The following is a 19,255-nucleotide window of genomic DNA, read 5'->3' as shown; positions in this document are numbered from 1 at the left end:
CGTTAGATTTTCTAATTGTTTATTGTGATGATTTAAGGACAGTATAGGATACCAATTTGGGAAAATACTTATACATTCGAATTTTAATATATCTTTTAATTTTATTGAAAATGTAATATATGTTTTATTTTAATAACGTACAGTATTTGGGATTACCCAAAAAATAAAAAAAAACCTTTCTCAACTACCGTTTTTATAATTTTAATTGTAAATTGTGCAAGCTATAATTTGATTGTAAAATTCTAGTATTTTTTTATTACAAAAACATAATTTGTAGTGTTGTACGGAGTGTTGTGTAAGGCTTGTTCATCATTGGAGGAAGTCGTTCTTCCTTATTATGTAAAAACTTGTTTTAAAATTGTCTTTTATTATATGGAAACTTATTCTTTTCTTATTTATATCAGATTCGTTTTTGATATAGGATTAGAGAAATTTGTTGTTAAATATATAGAATATATGGGGACTGTTACATAAATACTCTATATTAGGGAGGCCGATAAAATATAGATATTTTTTGACCGATATATCGATATTTTTATGAATCGACATTTTGTGAAAAAAGATATTTCTTAGACATTTTAAAAACCTTTTAATTATTTTTAATAAATCTTAAAGTTGGTACCGCTACTTTTTAAAATGTTTAGAGAATATCGATATTTGTTGAGCCAATATATAAATATTTTTATTTATTTCTTAAAATCGATATATCTATTTTAAAATATCGATTTTTTTTCGGTTATTGCAAAAAATCGATTATTTTTCTCCGATATATCGATATTTTTATTACAGACTGAGTAAGACCGAAGCTACTGAATGGAAGTTTGATCACTGGCTAATCTACTGGCGGTCTTAACGCAGAGGAGATTGATCTGAGATCTATGTTAAGCAATAGTCTAGTCTAGATAAGCTAAAAAAATAGGAAGGGAGGAAAACCTCTATTAACAAGATGCATACATTTATTAAGGTGTTCAAAAATAATTGAGATACAAACATTTCTGGAAGCTGAGGAATAGTATGGGGGAGCTAATATAAGCTATAATAAGCAGCGTGCTGAAATAATTTTTAATTTAATTAATTAATTTGGCAATGTTTTCTTGAGTAATAGAGATGTGTTTCTAAATTAGATTAGATTTATAACGGAAAATGATATGGTGTGTAAAGACCAAGGAACTTTCAATAAAGAATACATGGATAAACGTTGAGTAAAACATAAACAGTGAAAAGTCTAATATATAGTATGATTTACATATAATAAAAAATGTTTTTGTTGTCAATATAAGGTGTTTATTATAAATTCCTCGTACTAAAAAGTACGTAAAATGTTACTACAAGTTACTAGATATCCACTCACGTGCGAAACTATTGATAATTACATCTTTTGTCTAAACAAGTAATTAATAACTACTCAACTGAGAAACAATGAGGTCCGTCTTTATGTTTTACAAACGAAATAATTGGAAAACAAACGATTTTAAGGTCAGATATCCATGAATATATTTTGTGTGTTCTTCGAGGTTAATTATTATAGGAAAAATTCCTTTAAATTCGGCAAAGTTATCGTGAAAATTTGGCTTGTATCATTCAAGGCAACCGACTTCGAAGTCGTGTTAAATGAAATGTTGAAATATGCTTCAACGTTATTATCGTCTTGTTTGATAAAAATCGTTTTCGCGCATGTACTTTTTGGGGCCTAATCTGGTGAATATGGTGGTTATAACAATTCTTATTTCAATTATTTTTTTTTGCGATTGTTCTTTTAACTGTGTGAGAATTTAAATTGTCTTGATATAAATTTCCCTGTTCTGTAATCCAAGTTTTTCGTGGTTACAAAAGTTACAATAATTATCTGATTTTATTGTGTTATATTAAATTGATGGACCTACTATGATCCACTATATACACATTATATAACAGGTCAATTGAAAAGTCCCCGGCCTGACACATAGATGGCGCTACTAGAATTAAATTCATGTGTTTTTACTTAGCCCCCATCCTCAACAGATGCGTGTATATATTTGACAGCTCTCGGAACATTATTTTGTGAATTATTGCGTTATGACTGAAGTAACTTTCGTTATTGTGAAAAAATGGATAAATAAAGCATAAGAAAATAAAGAATTTCGCGTGTTGATAAAATATTGCTTTTTGAAGCAAAAAAATACAGTTGAAGTAAAAATTTGGCTTGATGTCGAATTTCCGGACACTGCCCCAAAAAAATCAACCATCAAGGATTGGTATGCTAAGTTTAGACGTGGTGAAATGAGCACCGAAGACGGTGAACGCAGTGGACGACCAAAAGAGGTTGCTACCGACAAAAACATTTAAAATATCCACAAAATGATTTTGAATGACCGTAAATTGAAATTGAATGAAATAGCAGACACTCTAAAGATATCAACTGAACGTGTACATCATATCATTCACGAATATTTGAGTATGAGAAAGGTCTGTGCAAAGAGGATGCCGCGCGAGCTCACTTTTGACCAAAAACAACGACGAGTTGATGATTCGGAGTAGTGTTTGAAGATGATCAAATGTAATAAACATGAGTTTTTGTGTCGATATATGACAATGGATGAAATATGGCTGCATCATTTCACTCCAAAGTCCAATCGACCGTCATCCGAGTGAACTGCACACTATGAACCCGTTCCAAAGCGTGGGAAAACGCAACAGTCGGCTGGCAAGTTCATGGCATCTGTATTTTTGGATGTGCATGGAATAATTTTCATTGACTACCTTGAAAAATTAAGGACCATCAACGGCGACTATTACATAGCGTTATTGGACCGCTTGAAGGACGAAATCGCCGAAAAACGGCCGCATTTGAAGAAAAAGAATGTGCTGTTTCACCAAGACAATGCACCGTGTTACAAGTCAGTGAAAACGATAGTAAAAATCCATGAGCTTCGAATTGCTTCCTCATCCACCGTACTCTCCAGATCTCTGGCCTCTAGCGACTATTTACCGTTCCCTGTGGCCTATTTTGAAGTAAAGAACAAATCGTACTATAAAAATGAAGAAATGAATGAAAAGTTGAGGGTCGCTATAATCAGTGTATCACCCTTGAAGGCAATTATGTTGAATAAAAAAAAACTAATTTTGTAAGAAAAATGTGTTTTACTGTGGTAGGCCGAGGACTTTTCAATTGTTTACCTGTTATGATTACATGGCTGCCTACTAATATGACCTACTATGACCTGAATACTTTTATTTTCTAACATCTCACTATAATTTGGCTTTAACTACTGAAAATTGAGTGTTTAAATTAAAAGTAAAATTAAAAAATAATATATAAATTAGCAGATCATTCAAGTCTTTGGAATAGTATCATTTACAAAAAAATTATTAATTTTTTATTCTAGAGAAATATTGATAGTCATACAATCTGACAATACGGAATTAAGACTGAAGAAACCACAGTTGGCTTGATGTATAATTCTGCCTATAATCTGAAACCAATAGGAAAAGGGAACTAACCTAGAAAAAAAGATTTACTTTCAGTTTGTGTTATCGTAATACTGACTAAAGAAAAAAAATAGAACAAATTAAATTCTTAAATGTTCAGATATGTTTATATAGTTTTAATTTTGTTAAATCAGACTATATGAAGATTATAATGTAAATACAATTTCTTAAAAAGTTGTTTTATTACACTATTTAGTTAATTGCACTTAACTTTTGATACAATAATTTTAACTAAGAAGCAAAGAGCACGGAAATCCGCCAAAATAATTTGAATTACGAGATAGAGAAGAATATTTACTTGATGAAAATATTTACATTACTCAACCATATGGACGCCACATTTAATACTACATGATGTAGTACAAGTTTTCATTTATCATATTAATACTAAATATATGTTAAAGTGAATTATGTAGAATATTGTATTCCGTGTTTTAACTTCTTTTGTTAAATAACAATTATGTTTTGACTAGTTATGACTCGACACTTCGCTAATTCGAAAGTAAGGATGTAAATATATTTTTCCCTAATTAATTATTTTCTTTGCTTGCAATTTGGTTAGAGGATGATGTGACAAAATAATATGTCATGGTAATCTGTTAACAAGGTCGTATTTCGGCAAATTCGGAAGCCAAAAAGAAGTATCAGGAAGGATGGACAGGAAATCAGTAGGATAACTTTATATTATAATTTAATTCATTTAATGATATAATGAATTCACAATAATCTGGATGGGTATATTGTGAATTGAGACTATAGTTGGCTATCAACATAGTATTTTTTAAGTATATTGTTAGGATTTTAGTAGGAAAATGATAGATATTGAGAAGAAAACTAAATATGAAAAATGTTATAGATATTATGATTAATAGAATAGTGAGTATATATAGAGAGAATAATATAGATCAACAAAAATAATTTGTTTTAATATCAGACCATATTTTCCTTCTCATTTTATTATAGTTAAAAAGAGATACAATGCTGTCTGATGCGTCCGAATATGTAACAGAATCAGGCTATAATATTCGTCTGGTTGTCATATGTCTCCAAAATTCTTCAACACATTAGTGATAATAAATAAAGGTTATAAACCGGCAAACGTTTTCACGCTATGATTGTTTTCATAAATTTTAAATTGCTTAATATTCAGTAGAGAACGCGAATCATAAACAGAATGTGTCTCTAATCATTTACATCGAATAGGAATGATAAAGGGCATGAATTTTTTTTACAGTGCTGCAGTTGCATTCAATATGTTAGTATAGGTAATATTACTAAAATAACTCAATAAGTGAAGAACAATATAACATTAGACTTACCAAAGAGAAACCGTTCACATGCGTAATTATATACGTGTTTTCAACAAAGTAATAATTTAATACCACTATTTCAGAAGAAACTGTTATTCAGGGAAGTATTTTCACAAAAATTCTCAAAATATGTATGATTGTAGATCATTTATTCATGTACTGTTAGGATCCATAGGTTTTAAATGATTTCAAGATAACCCACATATAGGACTGTTGGAACTTCCAGACATTGATTAAAATACATCAATATTTAAAAGCATATATTTAAATTTTCCAAGATTCCTTATATAATGTTGTACTCCTAGATAAAATCTGGATCGAGAGAATCGATACTATTTTTTTCAGATGATATAGGAAAAAAAAATACTCAGGGGTAATTCAGAGTTTAAATTAGAAGATATATGTGAATTTTGCAAGAAAAATATACACAGGTAGTAACAGAAGAAAATAGTGAAACACATACTCATATCAATATGATGTCAGAATGATGTGAGTTGGAAAGAGTAGAGAAGGAAAGAAGAGCTAAATGAAAAAAAGAAATTGCCCTCCAATGAAAATAAAATACATTACTTGGATATAAGATTGTTAATTAAGTGAATTAGGCCTTTAAGGGATATCACTACAGTGTGCGTAAAAATCATAGGTGGCGTGTTAAAATAATGTAAATATAACGAAACAACCCTAAACTACAAACTATTGTGGCTGTATACTTAACTATAGTTCTAATACCTCGATAGTCTATACTATTTTTGTTTCATTGTTTTATTTACGTTATAATTTTGTTATTTTTGACGGATATATTATTATGATGAATAATAAGTATACATGGACAGAGCAATATCGATGTTAAGCAGATGAACAACCATAAAAAAGGCGGAAGAAGCATTGAGATGGTAATAGATTACTCTGATGAAGGAACATCAGAATATCAAGATATAAGCAATGTTATGGCAAACTTAACCTAACTTAGAATATAAAATTATTTTAATTAGTGTTACTTGAGTGACAACTGACAACTGACTAGAAAATTAGGATTTTTGTAATCATGATTACAAAACCCAAAGTAAATATTATTGTTTTTGTAATAACAATAACAATCGAGAAATCACAACAAATAATACATGACCGCTTAGCATGTTCATATTACTCAATAAGAATTTTCATTTCGAATTTGTCCGTTCATTAACCATTCTGATATTACGTAGGGATTATTATTCATGTGTCAATCAAGCCAAGTAGGTGCAGCAGACTGATTTTTGCGTGATTATGTATGCATTTTGTTCCGAACCCGAAACTCAGAAATGTCAATGTCATATATTAAATTTTCTCCTTGTTTTTTTTGCGTTGGACCATTTTTTGAACTTCCTGGTTTGATACCGTTTATAGGTCTCCAATATTTAAATGTCGCTCCTTTTAATTCAAGTAATTTATTATTTGAAGGACATTGTTGTTTTGTTTAATACTCTAATATATACTTAAGAGTTTTTAAAGTGAATATATTGTTCAGTGTCTGTTGTTTTTTTTACGGTTATAATTTCGTAGCAGATAGTTCTAGAATAAAACTTTCAATGCTAACATATTTGATATGATATATAAAAATACTTCAGTAAAATATATGCTGTATAAAATATTTTATTCTAAATCTTCTTTTAGTCTTCAAACTTCACTACAATTATGTACATTTAGTTGATTGATATGCACATTAATGTACACTGGAATTCTTTATAAGTATTTAAATATTATCTTGCTATATTACTTAATTAAAAACGTAGTATGGGGCATCGATTATGACATATAATACGTTTTTGGAATCATTGATTGATGGTTACATTAGTTTTGCTAGAAAAATACCATTGTTGGATACCAAACACTAACTGGGTATAATGAAAAAGTAACATCAAACTAATAAGTTTGTGTTATCGTGATATTAACAAGTGAGCATCAATAGTCATGCTTAGGATCATGACTATTGATGCTCTGAACCTGAAGCCATATGCTTAGAGAAGGCTTAGAACTTCAGACCAAATTTTAAGATTGAGTATCTGATGCTTCAAAATTATGAGTGTTGTGATTGTGGCTGAACTTTTATTTATGAGTGAACTTTTCCTGTGATACCAGAAGGTCAAATAGGTGATCAGAAACTAGACTGTCATTTCATGAATAAGTATTATTTTTAAATGTATATCTTTTGTGAAGTGTAAAATAAATATGCATTAATATCTGTAAATGTAATAGATTAGGAGTTAACAAAATGCCAATACCAAAAACTGTTGCTTAGATTCATTGAGTTATGCTGAAAATGTTACTATCAATATATTTTACTAATATGACATTCAGTTGTATGACATGCTAATATGACATGTGTTGCAGAATCTGTGAAAATCTTCACACTAGTATTAATATCGTCTAATTATCACTTATTCCTTGATTGAAGCCACATTTGGAGATGGGCAACAGCTCCATTTTTATATAAAATTTGTGAAAATGACGTACCAGTTTCAAACTCAACAAATTTATTTTTATTTCTAGTTTAGGGCTCTTTTAATTTGGTCAACTCGGTCCTAAAATAACTAGATAAATTAAAATAGTTTTAGAAAATCTAATGTTCTTTAGTGTTCAGTGGTCACTGATAACCTGAAAGCGAAAATATGTTAGAATCATATGATCATGTTTCTAAAACATCTGAATATTGGAACAAAAAATAGCTCAACCTAAAAGAGCTTACAAACCGCTTCTTCCCATCAGTGAATGTCCCAAGGACTATTTGGTTATTTTGAAAAAAAAGTAATGGTAAATAATACTTTGAGTGAAAGAAACCGTCGACCTTTGAAGTAGTTAAATTCAATATATAGTAAAGATATAAAAAATTAGATAACATGAAATAACTGTTCGGATAACAATTATTAAAATTTACATATAAATTACCTAATTTTAATATTTAAAAAACATCTATATGACTCTAGTGGCGAAAATGTCGCACTATATATTTAGCTTAGCAACAAATAAATTCACCCGTTCTTCTAGAAACATCTTCAATGTCAATAATATTAATCAATGGTTAGTTAAAAATTCTTTTAGTTGTTTTGATTCCTATACCTGAATTATGCATGATCAGAATTTTCCATTAGTTATAGGCTGAATTTAAATATCATTAGATATTTTTATTACAAAAATTTATAGTTAAGGGATATTTGGAGTAGTTTTCCGCTCCGTAAAATAACATAGTTTACTAATTATTAACGTTATTATGCTAGTGAGACAGTTAACTCTTTAAATTATCCAATTCTAAAAACGAATATGAAGGATTTCAGCATGAACATCTTTTAATTTTTGATGCATGTGCTCTCCTGCCCACCATATTCTCCAGACCTTGCCTTGGATACCAAAAATGGGTGATTCGTAATTAGCTGGAAAATATACATCGTTCTTACCGGATGGAATTGGTAAGTTGCATTAAAGATGGGAAAAAGTAGCGATGATAACTCAGCTAGATCGATGGAGATAAAAGGTTAATTGAAAAGTCCCCGGCCTACACTTTGGAGATCTGAGAACAGAAAATAGCCGCTGGGGGGCAGATCTGGAGAATACGGCGGATTAGGAAGCAATTCGGTGCCCAATTCATGGATTTTTGCCATCGTTTTCACTGACTTGTGACACAGTGCATTGTCTTGGTGAAGCAGCACTTTCTTTTGCTTCAAATGTGGCCGTGTTTGGCGATTTCGTCCTTCAAACGGTCCAATAACGCTATGTAATAGTCGCTGTCGATGGTCCTACCTTTTTCAAGGTAGTCAATTATTCCTTGCGCATCCCAAAATAAAGACACCATAACCTTGCCAGGCGGATGTTGCGCTTTCCCACGCTTTGAAGCGGGTTCATCGTGTGCAGTACGCTTGGATGACTATCGATTGGACTTCGGAGTAAAATGATGGAGCCACGTTTCATCCATTGTCACATATCGACGTAAAAACTCGGGTTTATTACGCTCGATCATCTTCAAACACTGCTCCGAATCATCAACTCGTCGTTGTTTTTGGTCAAAAATGAGCTCACGCGGCATCCACTTTGCACAGAGCTTTCTCATACCCAAGTATTCGTGAATGATATGATGTACACGTTCAGTTGATATGTTTAGAGTGTCTGCTATTTCATGCAATTTAAATTTACGGTCATTCAAAATCATTTTGTAGTTTTTTTAAATGTTTTCGTCGGTAACAACCTCTTTTGAGCGTCCACTGCGTTCACCGTCTTTGGTGCTCATTTCACCACGTCTAAACTTAGCATGCCAATCCTTGATGGTTGATTTTCCTGGGGCAGTGTCCCGAAACTCGGCATCAAGCCATTTCTTCCCTTCAAAAAGCAATATTTTAACAACACTCAAAATTCCTTTTTATCAATTTTTTTCGCAATAACAAAAGTTGCTTCACTCAAAATGCTATAATTCACAAACTAATGATCCGACAGCTGTCAAATTTATATACGCATCTTTTGAGTGTTAGAGCTAACAATGGATAATTATAACATATGGATTCAATTCTAGTAGCGCCATCTATGTGCCAGGCCGTGGACTTTTATTATATTGTATCGATTTTTCATAATAAAGCTTTAAATTAAAAAAAAACATAGGCTTACTAGACTTATAATATTTTCATATATTTTGATCATCAAGTCAAATCAAACACCATCAAATTATTGCTTGTTTGTAAGAATCTTTTAGTGATATATCAACGATTATGGCCTGTTTCACCGATACATAAATAAAGTAGGAATACTTATTGGAGCTTTAAAATTCGTATTAAAATCCTAGATAGAGCAAAACGTAGTAGCGTGCGAGTTAAACTAGGCTTGAAATGGACGTCGATGTAGGTGGATTCGAATTAAAAACGTGTGAAATTATGAGTCAACGTAGCGGAGACTACTTAAGTAATAAAAATTAGCGCCGTTTAAATTTTTATGTAGAGCATGAGCGAAAGCGAGCCGAGCTAAAAATAAAATTCAACCTTCGTATTGTCTGTCGATATGTAAAAATCATGGTTTTGTTTGTTAAAACCTAAAAAAAAATTGAGTTTTTGTGTATTAGTTGTACCGTTACCAAAGCCGCATGTGACATATTAAACGCATGTCTTAGATATAGCTTATAAATTGCTCTGTGACAGGGTTGCCAAAGCCAACTTATGAAATTCCTCAATAACCCAAGTCAAATTCCCCATATTGAATGGAAAAATTTGCTGATTTTCAACTAATTACCCTCAACATTATGGAAATTAAGATATGAAACAAACCTCAATCGTTTAAATAACTAAACTAATTTTTTATATTTTCATAATATGGAATAATATATATTTATATTTATAGTGTTAAACTTTTTTCCATTTTTTTTTAATCACTCCCTTGTTGCCATTAAAGACACTACAGTATCTGTATTTATTTGGTTCCAGTTCTCAGTTTTTAATTTTTTAAAGGCACGACAAGAAGAATTTTTAAGGTGATACACTTTACCTCACCATCAATGTTATCTTTCTAAAATTCAAGCTCATGTGAAAATTCAGTATAGCATAACCATGCCAATAGTAATCAAATTTTTGTGTAATCACATATTTATAAAGCACTAGCAATCGCGTCTGTTGTGCTTTCGATGTACTCTCAGAGGATGTAAAATAAAATAAATTGTTGCCTGGCAATGTCTTAGATCAATGTTAAATAAAATTCTTGGAATGTTCTATAGAATCAATAGTAGCACGTACATCGTGCCTTTTTTCAAATTTTCCATACTTTTCCAGCATATAATCCAATGTGTTTATAATCTAACGTCAAAATCTCTGTATTTTACCTGCATAATGCTAATACGCAATAAATCTTCGATCAACATGAGAGTCCCCACATATTGCGAAATTTTACACAATTTGGCAAAGACGGCCTGCAAGCTATTGAACGAGTACATACGAGCTGTGAAATATACAAGGGCAGTTTGATAAAAGTGTTTTATTTCTCAACATAATCCGCTCTAAATTCAATTTATTTAGTGCAGCGTTTCTCCATTTTTTTAAAATTCTTACTAATAGCCTCTCTTCTTTCAAAATACGCGTTTTTTTCAGTGATAAACTTCATTTAAGTCAAATCTTTTTTCAGGCAATTTTTTCAGATTCGGAAACAGGAAAGAGTAGCAGGGAGTTAAATTTGAAAAATATACTGAATGGGCAGCACTTTGTAGCACAGTTTATTATCCCGTGCATTATCTTGATGGAAAAACAATTTGGTTCACCAAATTCGGTCGTTTTTTCTTCAAATCAATCTCTGGATAATAATCGACACTTACATTTTTTTGTCTCTTTAATATAAGTTAGATAGATGGTCTTACAACACTCAAATTTTTAATGCATTTTATCATTTGGACATTTGGGTCACATAAAAGACTCTATTATATATATCCATACATATATATATATATATATATTTTGTTTTTAAAGTTTGCAGAATTGTTAATATCTTATATTTTGAAAAGATATTTTAGGGTTAAGTATGAGGATGCCTATTCGGAAATGGTGCTTTACCTGATATACACCAGTAATGTTGCTGAATTACAACACAGTATAATAGCAACCTTTGCTGAAGATACTGCTATAATCAGTGTGGGTAAAGAATACGACGAAGCAACAAAGAACTTGCAAATGTCAGCCAACAAAATCAAAAAGTGTATCAAGTAATAGAGAATCAGTTTGAATGAGACTAAATCTCATGTCAATTTTATATCTAAGAAAAAACAATACATCCCTGTTAGAATAAATAACATTCAAATACCATATGCCAACACAGCAAAATATTTAGTAAAGATACTGGACACGAAGCTGTATTGGCGGTCTCATGCAAGGAAGAAGAAATTGATATTAAATTTAGAGGGATGTATAATAAAGTATAGCTGTATAAACACATTCTTAATCCCAAAAAACCAATCTGAATATAACTCAGCGTCCTCAGAACAAAATAATCAGGAGTGTTTTTGATGCCTCGTGGTACTACAGAAATAGTGATCTCTATAGAGATGTGAAAATGGGCACGATTTCTCAGATCATTCAAAAAATTGCTCAGAGCCATAGACAAAAGTTTCTGTACCATGTTAGTTTTGAGGCAGTCAGGCTTTTCGACGGCACAGATCGAACAAGACGACTCAAGAGGACTAAGTCTTTTGAGCTGATGGGTGTGGTGTGGTATTAGTGAAGTGGTGTAAACAAGTTGATGGAACCTAGGAGATTTTAACGTGAACATCTGCTTTTCTAGTAACTTAATACTACATTATTTCAGTCAGTAGACAACATTTTTCAGTCTGTAATTATTAGTTCGTGTTACTGAGATTTTACTTAAAAACATAACAATGGACGTTCTTTTTTATTATGCATTTTGATTTGATGATTTGGCATCATTGAATGAACGACTCCATCAAACAACATGGCAACCTTAAGACGCCATCCCTTATTAACAAATGTTATACTTTAGATGTTAAGTAAACTGCTCTAAATAATTAATTTGAATATTTTAATTTTAATATGGTGAAATATTATCTTAGGAATAATTAAATTTAGACATTAAAAATTAAGATTAATTTTGTATAGTTGGAGATTTGCGATAAAAATTAAAAAGTAATTTTCTTCATGAAGATTGTCTCTTGCGAATAATTTTTTCCATTTTGATTGAGGTACCTCCAGAAAAGGTACTTTAAATATATGTAGCCTCCTCTTCATTTCGATAAATCTTGCTCCAGCAATTTATTACTGATGCATGGAAAGAAACTGAATTATAAATTAGAACTATATGGGAGACCCAAAAAGTATGACTTGGTTTTTCTTAATTTGGTGGATATACTTTCATGCAATCTTTATCAGTTTAAAATAATCTACGTTAAAATGTCCTCGTCATACTATAACATCAGGAATATCTCACAATATAGAAAAACAATCCATTTAATGTTATACCAAAATCTGTCAACAAGTGAAAGTGAAATTACGAAATCTAAGGAGTTAAATTGTTAATATAGTTCGCTATAAATCTGAATATTCTAACATATTTAAATTTAATGTACATTGACTATGGTAACATAAAGAATTTTTATAGCAGATAAGAAGCGGATATGTATTTAATGTATCTACACATAGTTTACATTTTGCAAATGATTGCAGTGCTGACTGTGAGACCTATGACCATCATTATTTTACTTTCTCTTCTATGGTGGCATCTTTTATACAGTCTTCATACAACGTACTGTATCTAAATCTATTCAGTATATATTTTATACATACATACACATACACTCCCTCTCTCACATTATTTACCTTAATGAAAATATTCATTTAATGGAAGTGAAATGAATTATTTACAAAAAAATACTTTATTTTTCAAGCTAATGTCCCTAAGAAATTTATTTCAATGATAATTCAAATTATGTATCATAGAACAGTAGTTGATTACTTCTTTGTTTGCTTTAAAATGTTTTTGTATCGACGAGAAGGATCAGTAGTTACAAGTCAATACCTTGAAAACCCAGGCCATCGTTTTCCATAAAAAGCGCTTCGCACTGCGTGTCTTGCAACAACGCAATAATTTCATGGCTGTATAACGTCACATACCTAGGCCTCTACTTTGATCGGCGGGTTAGTTGGCATTTCTAAATCCAGAAAGCAAGCCAGAAGGGTTCGGGGATAGCAAGCCTGCTAACTTTTCTGATCTGCCTTTCTAGCAGGCTTCCCATCTTCATCAAATGCTTATTTTACAAGATGCTACTTCAAGTCTGTTACACCCAGTCAGACAAAATGGCTTCAAGTTTTCCAAAGTAAGCTCCTCAGGAGAATCTTCAAACTCGCAGGGAAGGTGACATTCTAGAAATCAAGTACTGCATATCTCAATCCTTCCACAAACAACAAATTCTTCTGAAAACTCGTTTGTTCCCGAGCTAGTGGACATGCTGGGAGCTTAGTACCGCGTCACCGCTAACCTCCCCTTTTCCAGGCTGAAACGACCTCATCCATCTCTGAAGTTATAAATTTTGCCCAATATCCAGTCGTGTGTTAAATCAAGTTGGTGAATCTATAGTTAGTTTCACTATCTATTTTTTCGCCGGGTCCTCCTGTCGAGTAAAGGCTGCTCGGTTGGCTAGTGCCATATCCCCAAATTGCAGTAACAGTAGTGACCCACAGGAGTCAACTGTGAGGCGGTTTAGGTTTAGTGTATTGGTAAGCTCGGAGGCAGTCCCATATAACCGGGCCCAACTTGTCATTCCAGCGCAAGTCTCCGCGATCAGGTATGCGCCATGCCATGTCATCCACCACCTGGTTTTAGGCCAGACCAAAAAAAAACTGTAGTTAACAGTAATCAAATCTGCTGAATAAGCTTAATTTATAAATACGAGAGAATAGGACATGGATTGGCAATATATCCACGACTCACCCCTAGTAATGAAATGATATGCAAAAACCTTTTTGGTACTTTTTAAAGTCACACCCCAATTTTGCGAACTTACTGACCTCTCATTGATATTAAATTATCATTAGATCGATCTGAATCGACACCCTTTTTTTTAAATCCTTTATCTTAAAGCATCTTAAATGTCACCGAGATAAACGGTGGTACCATTAAAATATAGATTCAAACGTATCTGGGACAGTAAAACCATAGCGAAACATTAAAAGGACGATGAGTCAGCCCGGTCAGCTTTCATTGTGGACCAGCTTCTTAAAAAGTGAAAGATGCCGAGAAATTAACATTTCAGCTAAAGGTCTCCACACACGTTCTTAGAATGTAATCCAACGAACGTTATAAATATTAAATTTATTTTTTCAATGATTGTATATCGAACAACAAGCACAATTCTGAAATATAAAGGGCAACCCTAAAAATAAATTGAATTTAGTGAAAACTGTTTTAAAATAAATTAAAATTAAGAGACATTTCAAGTAATATTTTTAATTTACTATTTAGTACTATATTTATAGGAATTTTACTAGTTTAGATTGTTAAATGTGTTTTCATTGTAAAGTGTATATTCTCCTTAGGTCAAATTCCACGTTAACCTTTAGATGAATCCAATATATCAAATAAATTTTAAATAAACAATGGTCGGCTACGTTAAGCCGTTATTTACAATGCAGTGGGCGTTTCGTGGCAAAAATGATTTTTTCTCTTATTATTTCTGTTTATTTTTCGAGTTTAAACTTTCCATTTATCGTAATAGAGCAGATTTAACAAGATGGAAAAAAGTTCTTACGTAAGAATATTTTATTTTTGATTGTTGACTTGTAAACTTATGTAGGATCATATTGAAGGTTAACGTTGTTTTTTTATAACTGTACAAACATATAGTCAATATGTTTTAGAAAGTGAAGTGAAATATATAAATAATTTAACGAGTTAAAGATGTATATGAAGTATGTGAACAAACAATCAAGTTATGTTAATAGAGATTTGGAAAATGTTCGTTGGATTATAAAAGTAAAATATATCCAGTAATTATATTTACCAATCTTGTAATGTGTGCCTCAAAATTTAAGTAAGAATAGAATTGGCTGCTGAATTTGTATTTGAAGACAACTTGTGCTAGTAAAGAAGGAGCACCACGATATTTGAAAATGAATGAAAAATTGGTTATACTTTTTTTAAACATGGATAAACATTAATTTTTAATTATAAGATGCTTGCGTGAATTTTGATCAACAATATGTATTCTACAGAACATCACGGGTTTCGACATAATGTCACTGAGTTAACTGTATACGTATAATACATAATTATAAAACGATTAAAATTGCATTTGCAGATAGCTGCCAAATGGATTGACTAAAATAGAATTACATTGCTTACCAGGCAAAAAAGAACGAAGAGTTTTCTTTGTTGTTTTGAGATTGGCTATGGAAAGTGAACTATGAAAACGAACTACGACAATCCTATCGATATATCGATATTTTTTAAATTGTTACTTAGTTTTAAAGACTTAGTCTATTTAGGTACTTAACTATAAATGTTTATTACAAATTAATTTTTTTCTCAGATATATCCCTACATATTTTTTTTTAAATATTGATATATCGAAATATTAATGATAATTCTACGTATCTGCTTTAGCCGGAATTAAAGTTATATCTGCAAAATAATTATTTTAAGGAAAAGTTGACGTTTGAAATAGTGGATATATAAATGCTCGCTAATGTGGTCCACATCTGCCCGTGGCGTAGTTGTTTTGCTCGCATTGGTCAGTTTGTATGGTTACAGGTCTTATTTAAATATTATTTTAATAATTTGTACAATAATTAATCACTTTATCGATTAATTAAATTAGGTGTCAGGGCCCCTAATTTAATTATACAACGTTAAAAACCTCAAAAAGTCGTGCATTTTCGTTCTAAGGCAGAAAAATCTTGTAAGACTAGAACCAGCCAGCTTAGCTTGAACATCGGTAATTTATTCACAACAATACGATCAATCTAATGTAAGTATTTAGTATTTTAAGCACCTTTAATTATGTCTAATGTATAATTAACGTAATATCAAGGTAATTAATAGTGTTGGCAACTATCGACTGAACACGACTATCGACTGTTTAGTAATTGACTACTTTTTGCTATTTTTGGTTTGATTGATTTTACTACTTTTTATTGTTTCAGCTGACTGTTTTCAGTCGCTATTTTTAGTCCTACTAATTTTGTTACTATTTACTATCGACTGTTTCAGTTGTGTACTTTTAGTTATTATTTTTGGTTCTACTAGTTTCATTCGACTGATTTTTAACGTTCAGACTATGTCGTCCTAGCCGCGACCTTGACAAAAATGTCTCCAATTTAGATTTATAAATTTATATGTAATATATATAGTTTTATTATGATTTTTTTGGTAGTTGCTTGTTAATAACAATATATTGTATGTTAATATAACATCATTTTGGAACGATATTTTTCAAGATTGTCAATCTAATAGGGTAAAAAGTTTACAATTATGAATGATAAATAGTAAAATACGATTTTGGTCTCGATTTTTGTTAAAAAATATTTCCGTTCAATAAAAATAAAGCATTTACTTTATTTAAAAAAACTGTAGTAGTTATTGTGCGATCTTTTTTAATTATGTCATGAAATAGTTTTTTTTCTATGATTAGGTATATAATTTTTATTTTACGGTTATTGTACATCTATAATTTTTAGGTTTTCTTTAAGTACTATTGTATTGTCTATATTTATTATAATATATTATTTTCAAAATTAAATGAAAATTAAAAATTAAAAATTAAAATTAATAAATAAAAATTAAACATTTGTGGGGTATTATTCCATTCCATAGAAGAAATCCATTCCTTTTTACAGATCCACAGAACATTCAAATATAAAAGTAATTCCACTTCCTTTAAAATGAAATTATTAATTGCATGTTAATAGTATTCAGTAATTATATTTTTCCTTTTCTTATTTTAAATTTAGTACGTGAAGAAATATGTATATGAAATGTATGAAATATACTTCTTGTTTATACTATCGTTGGAAAATATAAACAAATATAAAATTAACTACTCCAACTAATTATCTCCGCCTTTTCCTCTCTTACAATGTATACAGGAAAGAGTTCGTACATCTTCGTCTGATATCACGAATTGAATAAAATACTCGTACCGTGCATAGCTAGTTAGCTAGCTTTTTGACTATCGACTGTTTCGACTGTTTTCAGTCGATAGTTCCCAACGCTAGTAATTAACATTGTTGCTATCTTTTGAGGCCTAATTTATTGTGTATATGACTCCCTAATAATTGTGTCTTGCTTCACCAAGAGAATGTACTGTGTCAAAAAACCAAGAATTGGGCTTCGAATTGCTTCCTCATCTACCGTATTCTCCAGATCTGGCCCCCAGCGACAAGCTTGGGCAGAAATTTTCGTCGAATGAAGAGGTGATCGCCGAAACTGAGGCCTATTTTGAAGCAAAGGACAAATCGTACTACAAAAATGGTATCGAAAAGTTGGAGGGTCGCTATAATCAGTGTATCACCCTTGAAGGGAATTATGTTGATAAAAAAACTAATTTTGGCCAAAAAATATGTTTTGCTATGCTAAGCCGGAGACTTTGCCATTGACCTGTTACATATAAGCATCCAATATAAATATTAAATGTTGTATTGATGTATAAGTTTATATTTGCTTAAAAAATATTCTTTCGTTAGTACAGCTTGAGTTTTATTCAGTCGATATTCTTTTAGAAACGATTTTCGATAATAGATTTGGCAAATAATATATCCGGAATTATTCCATGCACCCACACGCGCAAATTAAAAAGAAAGTTTGACACATAGAAGACAACAAAAAAGAACAAAACAATGACTATATATAAAGCAAGTGAAAAGCCGCGTATATTTTGAAACTGTTTCTTTTTCGGAGAATTGATTTCGGCGAAAACAGATTGGGCAATCGGTTGGAAGCGGACGATGTTCTTTTATTGGAAGTCATCAATATGATAATGTAAACATTTGTCAATTGCATTAGAATAAATAAAAGATTCACCGGACATCGTTTCATTTGTTCTCGAGATGATACGTTTACTATATTATTTCATGAAAAAAAAAACGACAAATGGTATATTTTATAATTGTGTCTGTCTTTACTGTTAGTGATTTAATTCAGATCATTCAGCAATCATTATTTTTTATGATAACACAACTATAAACGGTTTCGGACCTGAGCAACCCAAAGCTATTTATAAGGTAAAATGAGAAATTGGCAAAGAAAGCTGATACCATCTCAACAATTACATTGAATACAACGAGGTACATTGAATTAGAGGTGTAATTCAAAATCTGTAAAAAATAAAGGCGTGTGCTCTGTTGTTGCGCAGTCTTTTGACCGAGTATGGCACGAATATGGAAGATTAATTAAAGATAAGATTAATTTAATGAATTAAGAAACAAATATATATCAGTTGCTATATTTGCTGATGATACTGTAATCAATAGCATTACTAAACTTGCTTCAAAATAGGTCTCAGTTTCGGCGATCAATTCTTCATTCACCGAAAATTCCTTCCCAGCGAGCGTTCTTTTGAGATCTGAGAATCGGAAATAGTCACTGGGGCCATATCTGGAGAATAAGGCGGATGAGGAAGCAATCATGGATTTCTGACACCGTGCATTGTCTTGGTGAAGCAGCACTCCTTTTTCTGCAAATGCGGCCGGCGATTTCGTCCTTCAAACTTTCCAATAACGCTATGTAATAGTCGCTCTTGATGGTGCTTCCTTTTTCAAGGCAGCCAATGAGAATTATTCCATGCACATCCCAAAATACAGACGCCATAACCTTGTCAGCCGACTGTTGCATTTTCCCACGCTTTTGAGCGGGTGTGCAGTCCACTCGGATGACTGTCGATTGGACTTCGGAGTGAAATGATGGGGCCATGTTTCATCCATTGTCACATATCGATGCAAAAACTCGGGTTTATTATGCTTGATCATCTTCAAACACTGCTC

The sequence above is a fragment of the Rhynchophorus ferrugineus genome, unplaced genomic scaffold, assembly GCF_030347505.1.
Source record: "Rhynchophorus ferrugineus isolate W39M unplaced genomic scaffold, kcgeb_rfMv2 rfM3, whole genome shotgun sequence".
In the NCBI taxonomy this organism is placed as follows: domain Eukaryota; kingdom Metazoa; phylum Arthropoda; class Insecta; order Coleoptera; family Curculionidae; genus Rhynchophorus; species Rhynchophorus ferrugineus.
The sequence above is the reverse complement of the archived record's forward strand: the minus strand, read 5'-3'. Positions refer to the sequence as shown.